General features: G+C 46.6%; 1 long non-coding RNA gene across 1 annotated transcript; it reads right to left on the bottom strand.

Moving 5' to 3' along the window:
- Positions 1–107: 107 nt before the first annotated feature.
- On the bottom strand, positions 108–15,887 carry LOC142488723 (uncharacterized). The gene is made up of 4 exons (XR_012799613.1): positions 14,984–15,887; positions 12,612–12,665; positions 10,092–10,199; positions 108–268 (listed from the first exon to the last, which is right to left on the bottom strand). It is a non-coding gene; the product is annotated as an uncharacterized LOC142488723 (long non-coding RNA).
- Positions 15,888–24,853: the final 8,966 nt, after the last annotated feature.

The following is a 24,853-nucleotide window of genomic DNA, read 5'->3' as shown; positions in this document are numbered from 1 at the left end:
ATGGTCACAGCTTTGAGCACAGCCAGGGTTAAGGTGCATATATATATCTAAGGAAAAAGATCCAGATGTGAATGACTACTTTCCTGAAGCCCTTAACCACTTAATATCTAAAGTAACAATCCCACCTGGGATCTTACCTGATCCGCAGTCCCTAAATGTCCAGGTACCCCCATTTCCGCAATGTTATATGTTGGAGGGGAGGCGTTCCCTACCTGTCTTCTGGGTTAGGGGGGAATCTGATGTCTCCTGTGTGAAGCTTGAGTCAGATCTGGAAGAAAGCAGTATAGGTTATTTATTTCGGTGTAGGTATAGGGCAGTTAAGATATATATAGGGTAAATAAGATATCCAGATCCAGAGTGTGAGCCAGAATGTGGGTGAGAGAGAGAGGGTGGGTGACGGTGACTGGGTGGGCAGGTGACTGTGGGTGGGTGTCTGTATACACACACAGTCACACTTTCACACTCACTCACTCAAGAAACGGAGCCGCTTGCGGGAGAAAGAGCAGGTGAGGAAGCCCTCCAAATTCTGCGAGACTAAGTGGAACCGGCGCCAGGAGACCCGCTCCAGGTCACGATCACCGTGTCCAGCAGGGACATGTGGGAGCATCGGAGAGCCACGGGGGAGCATCAGAGTCATGTGGGGGGGCATCGGAGGCATGTGGGAGACGGGGCAGCGGAGGGGCTTGTGGGGGGCATATTAGAGGCATGGGAAAGTACTTACATGCTCACGTAGGATCAAGATTGAAAAGGAAGGCCGCTTTCAGCGCGAGCAGGGGAAATTAAACAGAACCACGTGCGCTGCTTGGGCCAATCGCCAGTGGGCAAAATCCGTTCGCCCCTAGCGACCGGGTTTGTCGAACACTGCATATCAGGATATGCATAATGCAGCACAGAAGATGGAATGGATATGTGGGGGAGACTAGATAATATTGGAAGGGAAAAAACAACAACGGGGCCAAACAAGGGGAAAATAAGGAGTGTAAAAAAGGATGGGTAAATAACATGGAGATAAAGGAGAACATAAAAACTTAGATAAGGGGGGAAGCGTTTTGGGAGACAAAGGAGGGGGGAGGGGTGGCTCCCAAGATGTGTTCCAGAGGATTAATTACCGTGAATTTCATTTGCACAATAGAATTCAAGATAAACTCTGTCCTCGGACCCCTTCTCTTTTTTCTTTACACACTCTCTCTAGGTGACCTAATCACATCTTTTGGGTTTAAATATCACCTCTATGCTGACGACACACAAATTTACCTTTCAACCCCTGCTATATAGACCAAAGTTTCTGAATGCCTCTCTGGAATATCATCCTGGATGGCCATCTGCCGACTGAAACTTAACATGGCAAAAACAGAGCTCCTTATACTTCCTCCCAAACCTGGCCCTACTACCTCCTTCCCCATTGCTATTGGAAATACGATCTTTCACCCGGTAGCCCAAGCACGCTGCCTAGGGGTTACACTTGATTCCTCTCTCTCATTCTCCTCTCATATTCAAAACGTTTCTAAAACTTGTTGCTTTTTCCTCTGCAATATCACAAAGATACGCCCTTTCCTCTGTTACTCGACTGCTAAAACTCTGACTCAGGCCCTCATTCTCTCACGTCTCGATTACTGCAACCTCCTGCTGTCCGGCCTTCCTGCCTCTCACCTGTCTCCCCTACAATCTATCCTAAACACTGTTGCCAGAATCACTCTACTCTTTCCTAAATCTGTCTCTGCATCTCCCCTCCTGAAATCCCTCTCCTGGCTTCCGATCAAATCCCGTATCTCACACTCAATTCTCCTCACTTTTAAAGCTTTACATTCTTCTGCCCCTCACCTCTGGAATGCCCTAATTTCTCGCTATGCACCATCCCGACTCTTGCGTTCTTCTCAAGGATGTCTTCTTTCTACCTCCTTTGTATCTAAAGCTCTCTCCCACCTTAAACCTTTCTCACTTTCTACCCCACACCTCTGGAATGCCCTTCCCCTCAATACCAACTAGCACCCTCGCTATCCACCTTTAAGACCCACCTGAAGACACATCTGCTTAAAGAAGCATATGAATAGCACTGTGGATAATCATGGACACATGATACATAATGCTTGGCCCCCTGCAGACGCACGTACTAGAATTCCCTCCTACTGTCTCTGTACGTTCTCCCTACCTACCAATTAGATTGTAAGCTCTTCGGAGCAGGGACTCCTCTTCCTTAATGTTACTTTTATGTCTGAAGCACTTATTCCCATGATCTGTTATTTATATTATGTATTACTACTGTGAAGCGCTATGTACATTTATGGCGCTATATAAAAAAAAACATACAATACAATAAACAAAAAGGTAAGTTCCTCAGAATTTCCAAAATGCAGCGCAATGAAGAGACAATGCAGTGAAGAAAACACAGGTTGCGAGTATAGCAAGGATATCCCTGAGGCTGAGTGTGAGGAGTGTGAGATTGACAGCTTCAGTCTTTCATTTACACAGCGGTATGGCTAAAGCCCTTAATTGTAGTTGTTGCTTGAGATATTCCCCCCAATTAGTGGTGAAGAAAATTAAACTAAAAGCATATAATCAGCGCTCTAAACTAAAAAACTTAACCTATATACAAGTGATATAGACAGGTGCTCTACAAACAAAAAAGGGGAACCCCTATGTGGGAAACCCTAATAATGATCCCTCACAACCTATTTTAGCAGATTAGGGAATGGCTGCCTCAGGAATGAAAACAAACCTATCCACAAGGAATGTATACAAAGCACAGATAATGACAAAAAAGCACAGATACATATAATACAAACAGTGATTCCCTGGCGCACTATCAGATATTAAACCTGACTGATGAAAGTAGTCCCATGAATCAATTGATGATAAGAATGAGAACCACAGTCCACAATGTCACGTTCTTTTAGATTGGAGACTTGTCTGGAAATAGAAATGAAACAACCATTGCGCAGTACCCTATGGTCAGTGTTCCACACCCCCACCGTTGCTATCTACTTACTTAAAAATAGATAATAATGGGCCTCAAAAGGTTTCTTTATTCTCCTCACGGTTGGCTCCAACTGATTCCTGCTACTGGTAACACGATCCTTTTTTCCAGCATCAGCAACGCCATACACCGATTGGGAACAGAAATGGGCACCAATAGTGTGATACTATAAACATTTATTGTTAAAAAATAACAGGCTTAAAAACATGCACTCACATGATATAACGCCCTATGCGTGTCCTACAACGTGCCGTCCGCTTAACATGCGAGGATGCCGAGGGATTGCAGAAGGAGGCTGGAATCGGCGTGGATCCCCGTTTCGTGGCCGCGACTCGGAGCGCCTGGTCCCTCCTCCGCTGACGTTCTCTGCCAATCAACCTATTCTCCTCACACAGGGTCTGCACGTCGCGGTACGTCCTGCAAGCTCCACCCTACGCGCGTTTCGTGACTCTGACGTCACTTCTTCAGGGGTAACTCCTAAGTGATGGAACTACATATAAAAAACTGTCGTGCAATCCATCCATAGAGTTTAAAACAGCACTTCAAGAATATCTACATAAGGGATTCTTGGATGGAAATATCTCCAAAAGTGAATTGGAATTCTTGGATGTATCACAGCCAAGGATTCCAGTTTTCTATTTTATTCCAAAGAGTCACAAAGATCTTTGGAATCCCCCCGGACGCCCCATTATATCGGGGATAAAATCACTGACATCCAATTTGTCGCAGTTCATTGACTCCACTCTGCAGAAATATGTCCCCAAAATCCCGTCTTTTCTAAGAGACACAACACACGTACTGAATTTGGTTAGGGACCTGAAATGGGAAGATCATTACATTTGGGTCACGTGTGACGTGACGTCTCTATATACCGTTATAAATCACGATTTAGGTATCAGAGCAATTAGAAGGGTGCTAAATCAAGATGACAGTCTTGAACAGGGATTTAGAGAATTCATACTAGAGGGGATACGCTATATACTTACGCATAATTATTTCAGTTATGACAACAGCTTCTTCCTCCAGATATGTGGCACTGCCATGGGTGCAAGGTTCGCCCCCAGTTATGCCAACATTTTTATGGGCATGTGGGAGGAGTATATCCATTCCGGTGGCCCATTTGGGGCGAACCTTGTACTATGGAAACGCTATATAGATGACGTGCTATGTATCTGGGGAGGAGACACTGAAGAACTTGGGAAGTTCAAAACATACTTGAACAATAATAATATGAATTTAAAATTCACATTCAACACTAGCCCATCAAGTATAGACTTTTTAGATCTCACATTGTTCATCGAGAAAGGGTCCATTGAGACTAAGACCTTTTATAAAAAGGTAGATGCTAACACGTATCTTCTGGCATCTAGCCATCACAACCATAGATGGATTAATAATATTCCTAAGGGCCAGTTCCTAAGAACCAAAAGGAATTGCTCTCAACCGGAGATATTTGAGATGCAGGCCAATGATCTTAAGGATAAGTTTATCCAGAGAGAATATAATCCAAATATGGTTGTGAGAGCCTTAGAAACTGTAAAAAGTATCAATAGAGATGACCTTGTCTGTATGGACAATAAGAGATCAAAACAAGCAGATGGTGTAGAGTTCATTCCCTTCATTACCAAATATAATGGGATGTCAAAGAAAATAACACAAATAATTAGGAAACATTGGGGCATCCTACACGGTGATACTATCCTCAAATCAATATTACCAAAACACCCTCAGATAGTGTTTAAAAAAGCCGATAATCTAAAACTCAAATTATCCCCGAGCTGTCCGTTCAATTCCATGAAAGCACAAAATACAACATGGCTAAAGGAATTGGATGGATTCTTTACATGTGATAAATGTATCGGCTGTAGATACAGCTTCAAATGTAAGCAATTCAAATCCAATGTCACAGGGACTAAATTTCCCATTAAATCATTCATTTCCTGCAAGACTCCTTTTGTGGTCTATCTGTTAGAGTGCCCATGTGGACTACAATATGTAGGGCGAACAGGTAGACCATTGAAACGACGTCTTGCGGAACATGTTTACAACATTAAAAGGGGTCTGGAGACACATAGTGTCTCCAGTCACTTTAAAAATAAACATGGACAAAATCCGGAAGGGTTAATCTGCAAAGGGATTGAATGTCCCAAGCAGAATTGGAGGGGGGGTGATAAAATAAATCTTATATCCAGACGCGAAAGCTACTGGATATATACCCTTAAAACCATGACCCCGAGAGGACTTAACATTGAATTTGACTTGGCAGCATTCCTGAGGGATAGTTAGATCTGTATACTGCTGATGTTGAATATCACCTAACCAGGTTACCTGATTTTTATATCCAAAGCATTCTCTTTCCACCTCTGGGTCCTCTATGCTGACATTGGCAGGGAGCTAGCACAACAGCTATCTTGCACATTAATAATAAGAAGCCACAAGGTTGTTAATTACTTTTTATTTCTATATGTATTAGAGTTTTATTCATGTATTTTATTAGATTTATTGACATCAGGATGTATCAATAATGTCCTTTTAAAACATTTTATAGCATGCCAGAATACATGTATTTAGTACTTATTGCTGTCCAGGCATGAAGTGGTTAAACCTGTTGTACACAAATTGCCCGTCATCAGTATATAAGTGGATAATTAGTAGGAGTTTCCAGTGAGGACATTTATCCAATGGAAACCCCTCGACGGCTATGCACAAAGGTATAAATTACCTCCAGTGCCCCCACAGCTCCATTACCCCTGAAGAAGTGACGTCAGAGTCACGAAACGCGCGTAGGGTGGAGCTTGCAGGACGTACCGCGACGTGCAGACCCTGTGTGAGGAGAATAGGTTGATTGGCAGAGAACGTCAGCGGAGGAGGGACCAGGCGCTCCGAGTCGCGGCCACGAAACGGGGATCCACGCCGATTCCAGCCTCCTTCTGCAATCCCTCGGCATCCTCGCATGTTAAGCGGACGGCACGTTGTAGGACACGCATAGGGCGTTACAGCATGTGAGTGCATGTTTTTAAGCCTGTTATTTTTTAACAATAAATGTTTATAGTATCACACTATTGGTGCCCATTTCTGTTCCCAATCGGTGTATGGTGTTGCTGATGCTGGAAAAAAGGATCGTGTTACCAGTAGCAGGAATCAGTTGGAGCCAACCGTGAGGAGAATAAAGAAACCTTTTGAGGCCCATTATTATCTATTTTTAAGTAAGTAGATAGCAACGGTGGGGGTGTGGAACACTGACCATAGGGTACTGCGCAATGGTTGTTTCATTTCTATTTCCAGACAAGTCTCCAATCTAAAAGAACGGGACATTGTGGACTGTGGTTCTCATTCTTATCATCAATTGATTCATGGGACTACTTTCATCAGTCAGGTTTAATATCTGATAGTGCGCCAGGGAATCACTGTTTGTACTGCACCGACACACTTTATTCGAGCAAATACCAGTATGTACCTGGCAGATACCTGGAATGCGCCGCTCCTCACCTCTAACAAGCCCCGTTGTGTTTGCCTTCCCAGCCTGGGTTCATGCCTGGCTGACGGGCGGCTGATCTGTTAAATGATAATGATTAGGATTTAATAAGCTGCAATGCTTCGCGTGTCTACCAGATGGCATAAATTCATGAATTGTAATGCAGTATATATATATATATATATATATATATATATATATACTGTGCAGTATTGCAGCCAGTGGGAATAAAATGCTTCAATCCCTGCCTGGAAAATACCTCAATGCACTCGGGCAGAAAACAGTCACAAACCTCAATACACCCGGGTATACCCGAATTCGTGGGACTAGCCGAGCTCGAATAAAGTGTGTCGCCAGTGTATTATATGTATCTGTGCTTTTTTGTCATTATCTATTCCCCCCAATTAGTTTAAATACCAGTGTAGGAGATATGTGCTGAGGTTATTAGAGCAGAACAGGAGATTTTTTAAGGGAAATCAAAATAGGATTTCATTTAGCCAGAACCTTCAAAACATAAACAGTTTGGAATCAGCAAAACAGGGATAAAGGAAAACAAAACAACCTACTGTAGCTCCTATAGGGAGTGCTGTCTAAACATCATAGCCCTGTCTATGGGTTGGGGGGCTAAGCACCCTACCTGCAACACATATATACATCAGAGTGGAGGTCAGTTACCTTCACTAGGATAGGGGTCATGAAAGTCCTTGGGCAGATTTCTCTCCACAGCGGTCCAGTACTTGTCTGGACCAAAGAGCCATAGTCCCCTGTGATCCCTCCAGCAGTACATGGCGTCTCCCTGGACTAGAGATCTCTCTGCCGTCAATGCTGCAGTGTTTTTAAAGGAGCAGCCAGCTGAGCGGGTTAATTAGTACAGTCTGCTCTGAATTAACCTGCTCAGTGCTGGACTCTAGCTCACTACACAGGTTTTCCTGTACAACTACTTAAACAGGGAAGGCACCCTGTTACAACTAGCCAGTCCCCCTTCCCTTTGATCATTTGTGATTGTGAATTACTGTACCTGCTCCTGGCCAAGCGTTTTCTCTGTTCCCTCCCTGCAATGTCCATCTCTACCCGATCCTCCTCCTCCTAAAGCTTATTTTCTTTGCAACAAATTTCAATCAACATTATGAAGAAACTATATAATGTAATCATTTTATTATCATAATACTTAGAGCTTATATGATTTAATTTTTTCTGGATCATGTTGAATATTAGTTTGTTTAAATATTACTAGACCGGATAGATAACCTTATAAAGCTTGTTATACTGTAGCTGTATTCTGTAATGGCTTTTATTAGCTTTATCTTCCTCTTTTTGTTATTGTCTTACAATATGATCTTCTATCTTTTTATTCTTTGGCACAACCGGGTTCATGTCTTTGGGTCTTATGATGTCATACAAAAGCATTGCAGCCATCATGGCTAATTTTGTCACCATGTGTTAATATGGGTATATACTGTAAGGCTGCGTACCCGCTGCGGCCGGCGGCGCTCGCGGCCGCATGGCCGCGGGCCACCACACACTTAATCGAATGGTCCTTGCCCCCGCTGCCTCCGTCCGGCAGGGCTGACTACGTACTGTGACGCGTCAGCCTGCTGGAGCTACAACCGGATTGTGCTTTTCAGCGCTGACGTGTCACGTGGTACGCGAGTCAGCCAATGGGGAGGAGGGGAGGAGAGCAGCTTGTGTGTCTGTTTTGTGTGTTCGGCTGTGTGTGTGCCTGAGTGTGTGAGTGCCTGTCTGTGTGTGTGCCTGTCTATGTGTGTGCGTGAGTGCCTGTCTGTGTGTGTGCCTGTGTGTGTGAGTGCCTGTCTGTGTGTGTTCCTGAGTGTGTGAGTGCCTGTATATGTGTGTGCGTGAGTGTCTGTCTGTGTGTGTGCCTGTGTGCGTGAGTGCCTGTCTGTGTGTGTTCCTGAGTGTGTGAGTGCCTGTCTGTGTGTGTGCCTGTCTATGTGTGTGCGTGAGTGCCTGTCTGTGTGTGTGCCTGAGTGCGTGAGTGCCTGTCTGTGTGTGAGGATTTGAGGGGCTGAGGAGTGGAGGGGCTCAGCGGTTGAGGGGCTGAGGGGCTAAACGGCTGAGGAGTTGAGGGGCTGAACGGCTGACGGGCGGTCCCACCCCCTCACATCATGGTCGCGCCCCCTCACGTCATGGCCGCCCCCTCCCACCTGATTTGCCACCCCCCCCGCCCCCCCGCGCCGGAAAAAGTTTCCTGCAGACCGCAGATCGCGCTGCAGTGAGTTGCACGCGCCGCCGGCAAACAAGACAGCCGTGCGGACGCGTGCAACGGGGCCTTAGCCTAAGGCGTACATATCCCTCATTCCTTCTTGACAAAAGGGCTGTGAGTTGTCAGGCTATAGATTGTTTTTCTATGTTGCCGCATCTACTGTGTTCAGTACCATGGCGAGGCTTGAGATTCCACCCGCAGGAACACTTTTTTTCACTGCGACTTGCGCGTGGTCCAGCAACAGTCAGCCAGCAGAATTATATGTAAAGGTTATTTATGTAATTGCAATTCAGTATGTGCCAGAATGTAAGGTTTATGTATGTAATTGCAATTCAGTATGTGTCAGGCAGATGGCGCACTGATTATCTTTGTCCTTGCCTGCGTTGAACTGCACAAAAACTTAACACGTTTCCATACAATATACAATGTAACAAATGTCTAGAAACTCTAAACGTCACACAACACCGGCACCGGAGGTTGGAGCAATGTCTGCAATACCCCATGTATGTACAGGCAGCACACAACCTGAAGACCTTGTTGTACGCACAGTACCTGTATTCCCAGCAGATGCCACATCACTTGCCGTTCTCGCAGACCACCAGAACCCACGGTACCTGCCGATCCCACAGACTGTCCTGCACCCCCATCATTAACCGCTGCACAGGCAGCACCCACCACTCTCGCAGTACGTGAACCCACAGAAAGAACCTTACACCAGGTGTGCTGGTGCTCCAACACCCATGCCCTGTTAACCCCAACAGGTGTGTGTGTGAATCATGCATCGGTTACTGCTCTTGCGACCTGTGACAGGTAAGTGTCAGTGCCATGGGTTCAAGTGTCAGTTAAAATTGTGTCTCTTAATATTCTGTAGGCACATTCCGGGATAAACTGCATGTTTACGCATGTAGGCCTGGGCTTATTAATCCCTCCACGTGTCCATGCACTAACCCTGCCAGCCCTGAACGGGGTCACTATGGACCGCATATTTTGCTGCTACGATCTGTCTGGATACCAGTTAATGATCACTTTGTGGGAGACTGAGGTGTGTAAAGTACTATAGGTGCATTTTGTTTGCTGTAGTATGTTGACAGGCTTTAGTGTACATTAACATTTCTACTGTCCTGTACATTGCCAGGGAGGATCAAGTTCTAATGCGTTCTATTACCGTCCCCCACCCATCGTGCTCAGAGACGCAGCTGCAGCCAAGTGCAAACAAAGACACGAGCGGTTAGGAGAGTAAGCAAACAGAAGGTGCATATTTTAGTGTGCACTGTGTTAATATTTGTACTGTAATATAAATTGCAGGTTATTATCACATGGAGATTCACTGGGCATGTCCCGCTCCTCCTAGACAAAAATGCCCCTAATCAGGTACACAGTGTATTATACTCTACGCCGTGTGTCTTCAAAATACTTACAGTTCTGTAAAAGTAACACAAGTATTTCCTCCTTCCTCCAGCAGGTTCTTCCAACTTCTTGATGAATGAAAACTTCCCAACACAATTTGAAGTGGACAGCTGCTCCTACTGTATATAAAGCTATATTAATATTTTTGGGAGGGAGGTTATGTGATGTTGAACATCACATTTAATACTGTACCTCTTATATATTGTGAGATATGATTTTGTCATGTCCTAATACATGCTATAAATATGGTAACTATTTAATTGGTTAAGGACATTTTATTTTTGTTTCTATTTTGATAAATGTGTTTTCTATTAAACTACCCAGCATCATTTGACAATTGCTAACTGCTACTGCTATACTGAATGTAGCCAGGTCCCCTCTGGTTCCCCGGTCCTCCATTTCCCCCTCCTTTACCTTCTTTGCAATAAGGGCAGTTGCGGGTGGCGACGGGCTGACCGGCAGCTCCCTCTGCAGCGCGCCGCCATCTTTGGTGTACTTGTGCATGCGCAGTAGCGACACAGCGGCCATTACAGGGATTGCAGAATGGCAGGGGTGGCGCGCCATAGTGCAGGGACCACCCGAAGTCACGCATGTGCAGTTGAAGGCAGCGGCGGCCATTAGAAGTTCACACATGCACAGTGGAGATCGCGCACGCAGCCCCAATCTAAAGAAGCCCATGGGGAACTATAAACTCCCAGGGGCTGGAGCACATGTGATGCCACAGCAGCCAATAGGGCTTTCAGCTTACCCTGAAGGGAAAGATACATTGTTGCGCACTAGCCCAGGAAATCAGTTGGAGCTGGGACACAGAGAGGAGGGTGTATATGTGCAGGGAGGCAAGTAGCCCATGCACTAGGCCAGAAGTCTCCCCTTAGGCCCCAGCTAGGCCTAACTCACCCTCAGCTTGTGGCTGCTACAGGGACGCCCCCTATGATAGGGACAGGGTCCTGTAGAGCAGCATTACAGTGAGGGTCCAGCCATGAAGTGTGTATATCCTGGCCACGGTTGTTAAAGGTGAATCACTCTCTGCTTTCTAGCAGAGATAAGAGACATTGCAAAGGTGGATCACTCCATGCGGGAGCCACCCCACGCAGAGGTGGATCATGATGGGGGATCACCCTTCTGGATCAAGGGATCTCAAGTCCAGCTCGTCAGTGTGCCCAGGTGTGGACACACCCGGCAGGTACCTGCATCACACACCAAGTGCACCAACCCTCACCTCATCTTAGTGGCAGCGCTGTTCCACACTTTGGTGGGAGGGGGACTCTTGTGACACTTGGGACCCATGAAAATATGGTGTGGGGTTACGGCCTATGAGCCCAGTGTTACAGAGGTGACACTCAGGTTGTTGTCATTGATGTATCTGTTATGTTCTATTCTGCTTGTAGTAAACTGTTTAACCATAACTTGGTGTATGTGGTTACTATCTGTGGGTCCTGTGTCAGGGGTCATTCTACACACTAGAATCCTGCACAGGTGGAGGCGCTGTATATTGTGAGTATCATTCCAGAGGATACACGCTAGGCTGTCACTGGCAGAGGTTCAGGCATCCTGTGAGCCTAACAGATAAAGCACCACACCTGGTAATACAGATATATTCCCACACATGTCCCTATCTGCGATTGGGGGGGAGGGGGGCGGGGGGGAACTGTGTTACATTTGGAGGCACTGCTGAGATTGGACCTGGAGTGCCCAATAGCTGTAGAGTACCAGAATTATATTACCACCCTCAAGCCATGAGGTCCATGTCTGGGCCAGCAAGATTCAGGAGCTGCATAGTCACTTGGAGGCATTGGAGAATGTTCCTGCTCATGTGGAGGGGAGTGCAATTCTGGAGTCCCTAAAGGAACTCCTGGGCCTAGACAGAATGTGGGCAGATAAGGAAATATGCCGGGAAAATGCCCCTCAGACTTTATCAGCCCCAAATGGTGATCTTTTCTATAAATATCCATCTGAATACTACCTTCCACATCTATAAAGAAGGTGACGCCCCAAAAAATTAATGTGATGAGTGTTGTGCTCAAATCTGAAAACTAAATTGAGATCATTGTTATTAATAGTGTCAATGAAAGTGAGGAGTGAGGTGTCCTCACTGTCCCAGATAAAGATCAAATCATCTACAGTATATATCGCCTATAATAGACGATCTTATGCCTAAAAGAATTAGTGTCACTATATATATATGTTTTTTCCCAATATCCCATAAACAAATTTGCATATGATGGGGCAATAGAGATGAAGGGGAGCAACAGTTGCACTGCAACTGGAAAAGTACTTAGAAATATATTGGGCAAACTTCAAAATAAAATAGAGGGTATTTAATGAATAAACTCACAGATGGGTGTACATGACAACTGCAGATGACTGCATATGATGGGGCAAATTAAGCCCCTTTAGCCGTGTCACGTGATTGTAAATAATAACATGTCAAATAAGAAATAATTGTGCGTTAATAAGAACAATATTGATGCTGTGAGGAAAGTGCAATGTGAAGTGGAAAGATCAGATAAATTAAATCAAGAGTGACCCACCTGTACATTTTGGACTATGACATTTCTTGAGACTGAAGAAGGTCAATAGTGTCTCTTAAAAAAGAAGACAAGTTCCAGATTAGGGGTTGCAAACATTTGTCTACATTTCATGACAAACCATCCCCCAAAGATCCAATGCTTGCTACGATGTGATGCCCTGGAGGGTTGGCGAGCAATTTATGGATCTTTGGGAGATGGTGGAACACCGAAATAAAAGGACATAAGCAATTGAGATAATCCAACTCTTTATTGCTTAGCACACACAGGATTATTTTAATGTTCTATGTTTACACCATCCCTAGCATAGTGTAGTTTAATGGTTTATACTCATTCTATACTTTGTATCAATTCATCAGCTACATATAAACATGCTGTGTAGTGCATTCTGCATGAATTAGTTTTTTTTACTGTTTCACTAATGTGCATACGTTTTTAACTTTGTTGTTATATGTTGTTTCTTGCTGGGGTTTCCTATTAGTAGCTGCTTCCTATGCAAATTCTAGGTAATTGCACATCCATTCACAGGTACTTAACACACATGCCTTCAGTTTTTCAATCAAGCTTTACCCAGAAGCAGCTAGAAAAGGTTCCCCAGTTCGACCTACAGTCACTCTTTGACAAAGTACCAACAGGTATGAAACACGTCAGATGACTGCAGGGATGTTGTATCTTCAATAAACCTTTTTTATGGCTATTTTATAGTCCAGCTGCCTTACTAGCACTTTACAGTGCTCCGCCTATTTTTTCTTTTTTACACTGAGCTTTCTATTGGGCTTCCGCATTATGGCTCCTCTGTACTATTTAAAGTCACAGTCTTTTATTGATTTTCTTGACCTGTCTAATATCATCTATAATATATTCTTTTATAGTGATGAGATATAATCCATTCCTTTTCAGCCTGATAAATGCGGGATCTGCAACCGTTTTACTTCATGCTTGAAGGACCATGCTTGAAGGATTGCCTGGTCCTTCAAGCATGAAGGATTGCCTGGTCCTTCATGCTTGAAGGACCAGGCAATCCATGATTGAGATTCCTTCTGTTTTATATGTATTAAACCACCTTTTAACAGTATAACACTATATACTCTCTCTTCTCTCCTAATGTATGCAGTGGTTATGTACCTTCTCTGAGCAACTCCTCATCTGAGAGCCTAAGAATAACCTCTCATTTATTGTCGAAGTGCACACCACTGAATTAAGATTGTGAGTGTCCTCCGATTTTATTATCATACATCTAGCCTCATTGGTATAACTAAATATACATATCTTGTTTGTTTTTATTTTGTGGATTTGGAGAATCCATGAGTTTTCTGGGCAGCAGGAACTAATATTAACCATTACGATAATGGACTATTACGGGTGACCAAAATAAGTGACATTAATTTCTCATATAGTCAGTGTATTTGACAATACTTTTATAGTCTTTGAATATTTCACTTGGTATTATTAATCACTGGATTTGAACACACGTTTATATGTCACTGATCAATATTAGTAAAGAAGGGGGTTTGACCCCATGAAGATACCGATGCTAGAAAAACTTGCTGTATGGAATATGCAGTCCTAAAGTTCCTGTGTACAATAAACGGAGGTGACCACCACTGTCAGCAGTATATGAAATAAATAAATCAGAGTATAACACAAACGCACGTGTAAAGGACTAACCGGGATGGGGGCTATAAAGCGGTAACTGTTAGAAGTACAGGGCTAACACATAAAAATACATGCTGCCGAGTACTGTAGGTCAAGAAAAAACAGAAACTGCTACCCTTACTAGACCCCGTGTCACACGGCGCGTTGCCCGACTCAGCTGGCTGTAATCCGTGAGTTCACCGAGAGTGCTGGTATGGGGCTGTCTTCCCTGCTGTAGCGCGGTCTGCGTGCTCCTGCCGATCCGGTAAGTGGTAGTAACAGAAGAGAAAACCCGGCGGTCACTGCAGGGATTTCTCTTCTGTTACTGATCAATATTAGGTAAGTGTTGTTCTTGTGTGTTATTTTGCTACCAAAAGAAGGGTTGGAGCCAATACAGGCAACAGTATAAATTGAAAAAATGTTTGGGAAAGACGGAGAAATAGGGAGTTGCAAGCAAAAGTCTAATTTTGCTGTAATACGGAAACATTTAGTATTTCTGTCATTTTATCTTTGTTGTCATCAAAAACTCCTCTAGTTCTGAGTTGACACATGTCTTGTAAAATGTAAGACACGTCCTTTACTGTACTAACTTTTCATACTTGGCATAGATGCAAACAGAAAATGAAAAATAATTGCAGTTCTCCATTGTATGTCTAACACCTCTTTACCCAGCTCAAAAGGAGTGCTACTGTATATCGAAGTGATTAATTTATACAGTGGCACTCAGACTCACTCATTACCTTTCTCAGGGTGCTGGACTCATGCAGGCTGGGCATGTGTGCTAAGAGGTGGTAATAAGGGCACCAAAAACTTTATTGATATAAGCCAGAGTTTTTTTCATTCCATTGATTAGGCTCCACATACAAAGACATCTTCTTTTTAAACAATAAGGAGTGTCAAATAATAGTCACATATACATTATTCCCTAATACAGTGATGGCGAACGCGTGGCACCCGAGCCGTCTCTGTGGGCACGCCTTTGGATTTCGCCGTCAGGGGGGAGGAAGCCGCTCAATGCACCCGGCGGAGCCTGGTCTCTATGGCAACCGCGCGGCACGATGACGCACCACGAGCGGCCGGTCGCGGAGCGCGAAGGGGGGGGCAGTGACGTAGAAGCTTGGAGGGAGGTGGAATGGAGGAGCCGTTAGGACGCCCACGCGGCCCCGCCTCTCGATCCCACCGGGGGGTTCTTGAAGCCGAACGATATTTCAGCGCGGGAGGCTTGATGGTCTGAAAGCGCAGACGCGTAATGACGCAGAAGGGGGCGCGGCCTCCATTTAAAGAGACAGGCAGCGGGAGGGTGCAGGAGATGAGAGCGGCTGTTGAAGGCAGTCCTTTGGATTTCGCCGTCTATTCAAACCTACGCGTGCAGCGCGATGGTGAAGGCGGAGGAGGGCTCTTGAATTTACAGGCCACTGGCTTCCCGCTTGTTGAATTGCCTCGCGTTCAGGATGGAGAGGGCTTCCGGGGACGGCAGGGGATTGGACAGATGCCGGGTGGGAGGGGCCGCAGTGATCCATGGGATGGCAGTGATGTCACTGACCTGTGACAGTGACTGCCACGAGGAGCACAGGAGAAGATGTGTCAGACAGTCTGGAGCTGCTCAGAGGCAGAGCTGCTGCTGCACGTGTGACACAGTCTGTACAATAAGTACTGTAAGTGTAAGTAGCAACATATATATTTATAATAATGCACAACCATATTTCTGCTTTCCCCTGCTATTTATTTAGCATATTTTTATATTATATAAACAAGCCCCAAGGTCAGGTCAGGAATGACAATGAGGAATGTCCAATTAATGTCTTCATTTTTTATTTAATTTTAATTAATGTCAATAAATTATTTATATAATTTTCTGGGTGTGTGTCTCTATCTGGGTGTGTGTCTCTGTGTGTGTGTCTCTGTGTGTGTGTGTGTCTCTCTCTCCCCCTCCCTGTCATCCTCTCCATACCTGTCACCTCTCCCTCTCTCTCCACCTCTCTGTCACCTCTCCCCCTCTCTCTCTCCCTCCCTCCCTCCCTGTCACCTCCCTCCCTGTCACCTCCCTCCCTCCCTGTCACCTCCCTCCCTGTCACCTCCCTCCCTCCCTGTCACCTCCCTCCCTGTCACCTCCCTCCCTGTCACCTCCCTCCCTCCCTATCACCTCCCTCTCTGTCACCTCCCTCCCTGTCACCTCTCTCCCTTTCACCCCTCTCCCTCCCTGTCACCTCTCCCTCCCTCCCTCCCTCCCTGTCACCTCTCTCCCTGTCGCCTCTCCCTCTCTCTCCCTCCCTCCCTGTCACCTCTCCCTCCCTCCCTGTCACCTCCCTCCCTGTCACCTCCCTCCCTGTCATCTCCCTCCCTGTCACCTCTCTCCCTCCCTCCCTGTCACCTCCCTCCCTCCATGTCACCTCTCTCCCTCCCTCCCTGTCACCTCTCTCCCTCCCTCCCTCCCTGTCACCTCTCGCACCCCCTCCCTCCGTCAGCTCCCTCCCTCCCTGTCACCTCCCTCCCCCCTCCCTGTCACCTCCCTACCTGCCTCCCCCCTTTCACCTCCCTCCCTCCCTGTCACCTCTATCTCTCCCTCCCTCCCAGTCACCTCTATCTCTTCCTCCCAGTCACCTCCCTCCCTCCCTCCCAGTCACCTCCCTCCCTCCCAGTCACCTCTCTCCCTCCCTCCCAGTCACCCCCCTCCCTGTCACCTCCCTCCCTCCCTGTCACCTCTCTCCCTCCCTCCCTGTCACCTCCCCCCTACCTGCCTCCCTCCTTTTCACCACCCTCCCTCCCTGTCACCTCTATCTCTCCCTCCCTCCCTGTCACCTCTATCTCTCCCTCCCTCCCAGTCACCTCTATCTCTTCCTCCCAGTCACCTCCCTCCCTCCCAGTCACCTCCCTCCCTCCCTGTCACCTCCCTCCCTGTCACCTCTCTCCCTCCCTCCCTGTCACTTCCCTCCCTCCCTGTCACCTCTCTCCCTCCCTCCCTGTCACCTCCCCCCTACCTGCCTCCCTCCCTTTCACCTCCCTCCCTGTCACCTCTATCTCTCCCTCCCTCCCTGTCACCTCTATCTCTCCCTCCCTCCCTGTCACCTCTATCTCTCCCTCCCTCCCAGTCACCTCTATCTCTTCCTCCCTCCCAGTCACCTCTATCTCTCCCTCCCTCCCAGTCACCTCTATCTCTCCCTCCCTCCCAGTCACCTCTATCTCTCCCGCCCTCCCAGTCACCTCTATCTCTCCTTCCCAGTCACCTCTCTCCCTCCCTCCCAGTCACCTCTCTCCCTCCCTCCCAGTCACCTCTCTCCCTCCCTCCCAGTCACCTCCCTCCCTCCCTCCCTCCCAGTCACCTCTCTCCCTCCCTCCCAGTCACCTCCCTCCCTCCCTCCCTGTCACCTCCCTCCCTCCCTCCCTGTCACCTCCCTCCCTCCCTGTCACCTCCCTCCCTCCCTGTCACCTCCCTCCCTCCCTGTCACCTCCCTCCCTCCCTGTCACTCCCTCCCTGTCACTCCCTCCGTCACTCCCTCCCTCCCTGTCACCCCTCTCTCCCTTCCTCCCTCCCTGTCACCCCTCCCTCCCTCCCTGTCACCCATCTCTCCCTCCCTCCCTCCCTGTCACCCCTCCCTCCCTCCCTCCGTCACCTCTCCCTCCCTCCCTGTCACCTCTCCCTCCCTCCCTGTCACCTCTCTCCCTCCCTGTCACCTCTCTCTCTCCCTTCCTCCCTCCCTGTCACCTCTCTCCCTCCCTCCCTGTCACCTCTCTCTCCCTCCCTCCCTCCCTCCCTGTCACCTCCCTCCCTCCCTGTCACCTCTCTCCCTCCCTACCTGCCTCCCTCCCTTTCACCTCCCTCCCTCCCTGTCACCTCTATCTCTCCCTCCCTCCCAGTCACCTCTATCTCTTCCTCCCTCCCAGTCACCTCTATCTCTTCCTCCCTCCCAGTCACCTCTATCTCTTCCTCCCTCCCAGTCACCTCTATCCCTCCCTCCCAGTCACCTCTATCCCTCCCTCCCAGTCACCTCTATCTCTCCCTCCCTCCCAGTCACCTCCATCTCTCCTTCCCAGTCACCTCTCTCCCTCCCTCCCTCCCTCCCAGTCACCTCCCTCCCAGTCACCTCTCTCCCTCCCTCCCTCCCAGTCACCTCCCTCCCAGTCACCTCCCTCCCTCCCTCCCTGTCACCTCCCTCCCTCCCTCCCTGTCACCTCTCTCCCTCCCTGTCACCTCCCTCCCTCCCTGTCACCTCCCTCCCTCCCTGTCACCTCCCTCCCTCCCTGTCACTCCCTCCCTGTCACTCCCTCCATCACTCCCTCCCTCCCTGTCACCCCTCTCTCCCTCCCTCCCTCCCTCACTGTCACCCCTCTCTCCCTCCCTCCCTCCCTCACTGTCACCCCTCCCTCCCTCCCTGTCACCCCTCTCTCCCTCCCTCCCTCCCTCCGTCACCTCTCTCCCTCCCTCCCTGTCACCTCTCTCCCTCCCTGTCACCTCTCTCTCTCCCTTCCTCCCTCCCTGTCACCTCTCTCCCTCCCTCCCTGTCACCTCTCTCTCTCTCCCTCCCTGTCACCTCCCTCCCTCCCTGTCACCTTCCTCCCTCCCTGTCACCTCCCTCCCTTTGGGGGGGGGGGGGGGCGCATGATTTCTGTTGGCGGCAGTGATGGGGGAGAAGGTAGAGAGAGAATGGGAAGAGGTAGAATGAATAATACAGCATCAATGGTTTCTTTTTAAACAAAAGCTGTTAATTAGTTTGAAAAACTGTAAGAATTGTTTTTTCTAAACTAAAACCTCGTTATTCAGGTTTAATTGCAGTGTTGGCACTTTGAAAAAAATAAGTCGTTTTGGTTTGCAGTTTGGGCACTTGGGCTCAAAAAGGTTTGCCATCACTGCCCTAATAGCTCTCACTACTATATAGGGAGGTAATAGGCTTTGTACCATTTGTATTGGTCTGTGTGGTAGTGCCCTGCCTTGTATTTAGAGTTGCCTGCTTCCAACCAGGACCCTTGATAGGGATCCTCCTATCCTCAGGAACCAGTATCCTGTAATTCGGTGCATTTTCCTCCTTGTCCCTACATGTTGGAATTAGGCTTGCATTGAGACATCCCAGTATGGACCAATCCCATGGTGCTCCGGAGCTCTTATTCAAAAGAACTCCCTTCAAAGTGATGTAACTGGGACCCCCGTTTTCTCCCCCAATTGTGTTGTGGGGTGGGAGATGTGCACCTAGGGAACGCTCCGATAATGGAGGTTCCGTGCAGAGGGAGCCGCCATGTTAGGTTGGCGCAAGCGCAGACTTGGTCTGGCTGGAGGTTGCGCATGCGCAGGGCAGGAACAAAAGCCCGCGAAGGAGGAGAGCTAGGGGAGGAGGGGAGTTAGGGACTAAGGGTCCCAGCAGCCCCCGCATTTCCCCCGTGACGCATTAGAACCAATCAGGTATGAGATGAGGGAGGAAAAGGAAGTGGTAGGGCGCACGAGGAGTGAGAGCTAGCTGTCGGAGGAAGGAGCTCCGGTGTAGGGAGGCAGCTGCCCCTACCTAGGCCGCCTGCCCCAGGCCCAGTTAGACCCTGAGCCCCAGTAGCGTGCAGCGGAACTAGGGACTGGCCATAGTCAGGTTCCGGATCCCCTTACTGTGCTACGAATCACACCAGGACAGTTCTAAATCCGTGGGAGGCCTAGCACCAGGCCCCGCTACTAAGTCGCAGCGCGTCTGGGTGGGATCGCCCCGGACACCTGCGGGTGACGTCATCTACGCCCTCGCCGATCCTTTGTGAAGATAGTTGCAGAACCGGGTACAGGAGTGCCCGGCAGGTAAACGTCAAGTGCACCAACGGTACCATTCTCACTCCAGGACACGGTGGCTACGCAGTCACACACTTATACATCCACTGACTCATTTGGGGGGGTGGGGAACGTATTCCAAGAGGGAACTGGACATGGGGTGGGATCACCCGGTGGAGTGAGAGGGAGAGTGAGCGTTCAAGGACGCTGGTAATAGTGCCTCCTCTAGAGAGGGGCACCTGTGATTACGTTGCTGGTTGCTATAAGTAAAACATATTGGTTACGGTATATTGCTGTGCGTGTGTGTGTGTTCATGTACATAAGTTCCTGCGAAGACCCACTTCCCCTAGGGCGGAAGCTATCGCAGGTGGAGGCGCTGCACCAAGTCATAAGTATTGTGAGCACCCCAGGCTCTCCGTGGCAGAGGCTTAGGCCCTGTGAGCCTACAGGTTATATAGCACATGGTAGTGGTCTGTGTTCGATAGGAAGCAGGGCTACAGTGCCATGCATATTCCTCGTTCAGGTCAGACGAACAAACCCGGACCAGTACTATGCGCTATGACTATGAGGGGCACGTTCCCCAACTATAATATAATATAGGTGACAGGACATCCTTAGTACATTTACTATACATTTAAATATAACTTACATGGAGGCTCCTCCACTGTCACTCCACCAGGAACCTGAACCTAGAATTTTCAACCCTCACTATATATACATACTTGTGACATCACAGGTCACGGTGCCTACAGGGGGAGTGGCATTCATTATAGTCAGTCATTCTATGGCAGGTGACAGGCAAGGGGCATTACCCTGCCCGAGTAGTTAGCCCTTTAATGAAATAGTAATCCTAAAGGAGGGTTACATATGCTTTCCTTTATTTTTATGCATTGACCACATGTGGACGTATTGACCTTGCAAGTGAACACTGCATACCTTCTGCCCCGACATGTCTTGTGAATACTACAGCACTTCTTCAGAAGTCACTGTTAAACTTGCACTTACGGTGATCTGAATAATACTCACTTATTCATGTGAATGCAACTATAATCTTCAAGGCTAAATCAGTATGGATTTCCTAAAAAAAAAAAAAAAAATGTATACATGAAATGGAAAACAAATTTGAACAAACCTTTCCTATTTTGTTTTTGAATTTTGTATGCTGCTGTTCATATATGTTAGAAGCTCATTCTTCTAAACGCACACTGGCACATTAATTTATTTTCCCCCACCCAAAATTTTCAAACCAATTCCACTGCTGAGAAAAATAACATTGTTCAGACAGTTAGTATGCAAAATCAAAATGAGGACTAAATAAAAAGAGCCTCATTCTTTTGCAAATATGTTCTTACTGCGTGAATAAATATGTTCCCTGTTAAAGTCAGATTTGAAGTGAACTTGAATCAATGCTTCTTTAGCCTTTTCATCTCTCTTAAATCCTTTACTGGTAAATCTCAGAACTGGCTGAGGCTGTGGAATTCCATCTTGTTTAGCATCACAATATGCAGTCAACTGTTCTAAAAAATGTAATCCCTCAGACATAAAAATGAGAGCATTGCTATAATTTGACTTACTTTATCAAGTGGTAACAGTAGACAATTCTAGAACATTCACAGTATATGTAAAGACTTGCTATTAAAGAAGTTTCTTATGACTAACAGCTTCAGTTTTATTTTAAAAAGTATGGTTTTATAGGCAGCATTCCAAGTTAAAAGTAAAAGAACAGTAGAACGTCAGGTGCAGGGGAACAAAGGGAGGGACCCTAGACCTTCCCAAAACTAGTGTTGGAAATTGGTTGGTGTTCACAGCACACAAACACAGAATAAATGTAAAAATGATGATTCAACACTAAGATAATATAAGTCCCAGAGAATGCTCTCTTAGTGTTTACCCTATAATCAATGTCCACAGGCACTAACAAGCATACAGGCAATCGAACAATAAAAGTTCAAATGGAGTATAGGTCATACGTGCCACCAGATCTGTGCTGTTAGTCCTTCTGTGTAGCAGCCAGCTATGATGTCAATTGCCTGTATGCTTGTCAGTGCCTGTGGACATTAATTATAGGGTTAACAATAAGAGAGCATTCTCTGAGACTTATTTTGCCCTTATGTAGCCCCCTTTCCTATGCCTAAGGGAACTACGTGGGCGACTACGCGTGCTGCTGTACCTGTTGCTCACAGGAGGCCTAAGCCTCTGCCACTGGGAGCCTGGGGTGAGCTCTTTCTCCTCCTTCTCCTAAAGGGGAAGTGTCCCTATCTGTGGTCTTCCCTGTAACACTCCGCTGGGGTGACTCAGGGCCTATCTGGGGACTACGGGGCAAGCCTAGACATAGTCCAGGAGGCACTGCTCCCTGGACACTACCTGCTCTCTTGCCGCCCTCCGTCCGACAGAGCATGCTGGCTCCTGTCCCAGGGGATATCCTGTTTTTCTCCCCTGTCTAACACCCATTGGCTGGTACAGTCCAATGTGTTAATCCACCCCCCTGAGGACTCTGGGACATGGAGGTAAAAAAGGGGGAACTCAGCTACACTTATTTTGCCCATATATTCCCCAGCCAGTCCCCCATTGGGTTGGATCCTTGTACTAACAATACCTGTGATTTTATGTCTCTCAATTTCCAATCTTGGACATTTATCCTAGTTTAAGCCTCTGTTGTAGTGATACCATTGTTATTTTTATGGAGGGAGATATATGTGGTTTGGGTTCAGGGAAGTACCATGTGTTCCTCTTTTGAGGATCCTGAGGAAGGGGCATCCCACCCCGAAATGTTGCTCCCTAATTCTATCACATCAGCTCCTTTTTTGCCCTTTTTGGCATTTCCCCATTTCCCCTTTTCCCACTCCCCTCCCCCACATGCCAATTAGGCATATATCTGTTTATAATTTATATCCCTAGATGTATGTAGCCGTGTAGCATCCATTGACTGTATATACTTCATACTAGTGTTTCGTTATAATACAAATTCTTTATTTTGACATATCTCATTGTTGAATCATCATTTTGACATTTATTCTTTGTTTGTGTGCTGGGAACATCCACCAATCTTCAGCTACAGTTTTATTGTTTACATTTTCACAAGTTGTTACATAAATGGTTAAAACCATTTAATTATACTCTATTTTGTTACGAAATAGTTATGATGGTACTTAGCTTACTTTGTTAGCCAGAGGGTTTACATACAATAGTGAGTATGCAGATTGCTCCCTCATCACATGACATCCATATGTACATTTTATTGTTTTTACCAATATATGTTTGATTATCATGATTTAATCAATATAGAGATAAATTGTCAAAAATATCAATAATTGCTTCTCTGCATTGTCAATTCAATGATATAGCTCCGTTTATTGAGTAGGTGACTTCGTTTCATGAGACAATTCAAATGTTTTAAATGATCAATATCATAAAATATTAATATAATTGTAATTACATCTACAGTGCACAGTAGAACTTTCCACAGTTTTCATACAGTACATCCTGAAGCTATTATTTATTTAAAAATATTCTCATTCTTGATAGAAATCAGGATGTTTCCATGTATAATCATATCCAACAAGCTTTCTTGTAAATAGCTCAAAACTGCAGTGAGCCATTTCTACATATTAAGCAATTGTGCAGCCTGTCATTTTTCTTTTCTTTCAAGCAATATTTCATGTCAATTTTAGTTAATGAGTGAAAGTTAGTAGCTGATTCAGTAAGAGTGTTGGATGCTACTGCTGCTTATACTGTTATGTTTCTTCACATGTCATGAAGCATTTGATATTCGGGTAAAAATACATCATCTCTATTCTAATTTGAATTATTTTATAGTCTTATTGTTGTATCGCATGCCTACCTTAAGTTTAGGCCAGATAATTTGTACATGAAAATAGAAAAAGAAACATGAAAAGGAGAGCACATATTTGGTATTCATATCCAATCAGCAAATACAGCTGAACCCCGTTATAGCGCGACCCATTAGCACGCAAATCCGCTTATAACGCAATTTTTACGTTGGGAGGGGGGGGTGTCGGGAGGAGGGGGGGTCGTGTGGATGCCGGTAGGGGGGGGTGAGTGAGGAGCAGGGTGGGACTCGGAGGGCCGCGTGGGCTATGCCCAAAACTGATTATGCCGCGGAGGGCCGGTAGATGTGGGGGCCTCGGGGGGGGGGGGGGAGGAAGTGGATGCCGGTGGAGGGGGATGGATGCCAGTGGTGGGAGGTAAGGAGCAGGTTGCGGCTGGACTCGGAGGGCCGCTGCTGGGGGATGTGTAGGGCTTCCGGCCACCTCTTCCTTCCTTCTGTTCCTCCTTACTCCCTCCCGATTGGGTGCGCGGCGGCCATTTTTTTTAAAATTAGCGCGACCCCGGTTCTAGCGCGGTCGGATCGGGTGGCCCCCGAGGACCGCGCTATAATGGGGTTGAGCTGTATTGGTCTGACGCCCAGAAACTCTTCTTAGATTTCTTAGTGATAGATGTCCCTTTGTACCCTTATCTTATTTTTACTGAACAAGTTTATGAATATACACTTCCAATAAATGCAATGTCATTCTCCGGCAAATGTCAGGAACCACATGGTACATCAAGCAACATGATTGGTTTCTGTACCATGTGACTGGTCTTCTTTGACATCAGAAGCCTTATATAAGGCTTGGAACATCACAGAAGACTGAAGAGGCCACATCCTATGGCAAAGAGAGAAAAGAAGAAAGAACACATCTTTAAATAAATTATCATATACTTTGTGAGTGAGATTCTAATAGTCTGTTTTATGTTGTTTTATAAAGTTTTATTATGTTATTGTACTATGTGATTTATCTCTTCTTTACGTAACCTGCTAAAAACTGTACCCTTCACAAGGGAAAGTTAAGTATCAAATATATTTTTGTAT

Source organism: Ascaphus truei, chromosome 2 (assembly GCF_040206685.1).
Source record: "Ascaphus truei isolate aAscTru1 chromosome 2, aAscTru1.hap1, whole genome shotgun sequence".
NCBI lineage: Eukaryota > Metazoa > Chordata > Amphibia > Anura > Ascaphidae > Ascaphus > Ascaphus truei.
Note: the sequence above shows the minus strand (reverse complement) of the source record. Positions and strands in the feature narration are given on the sequence as shown.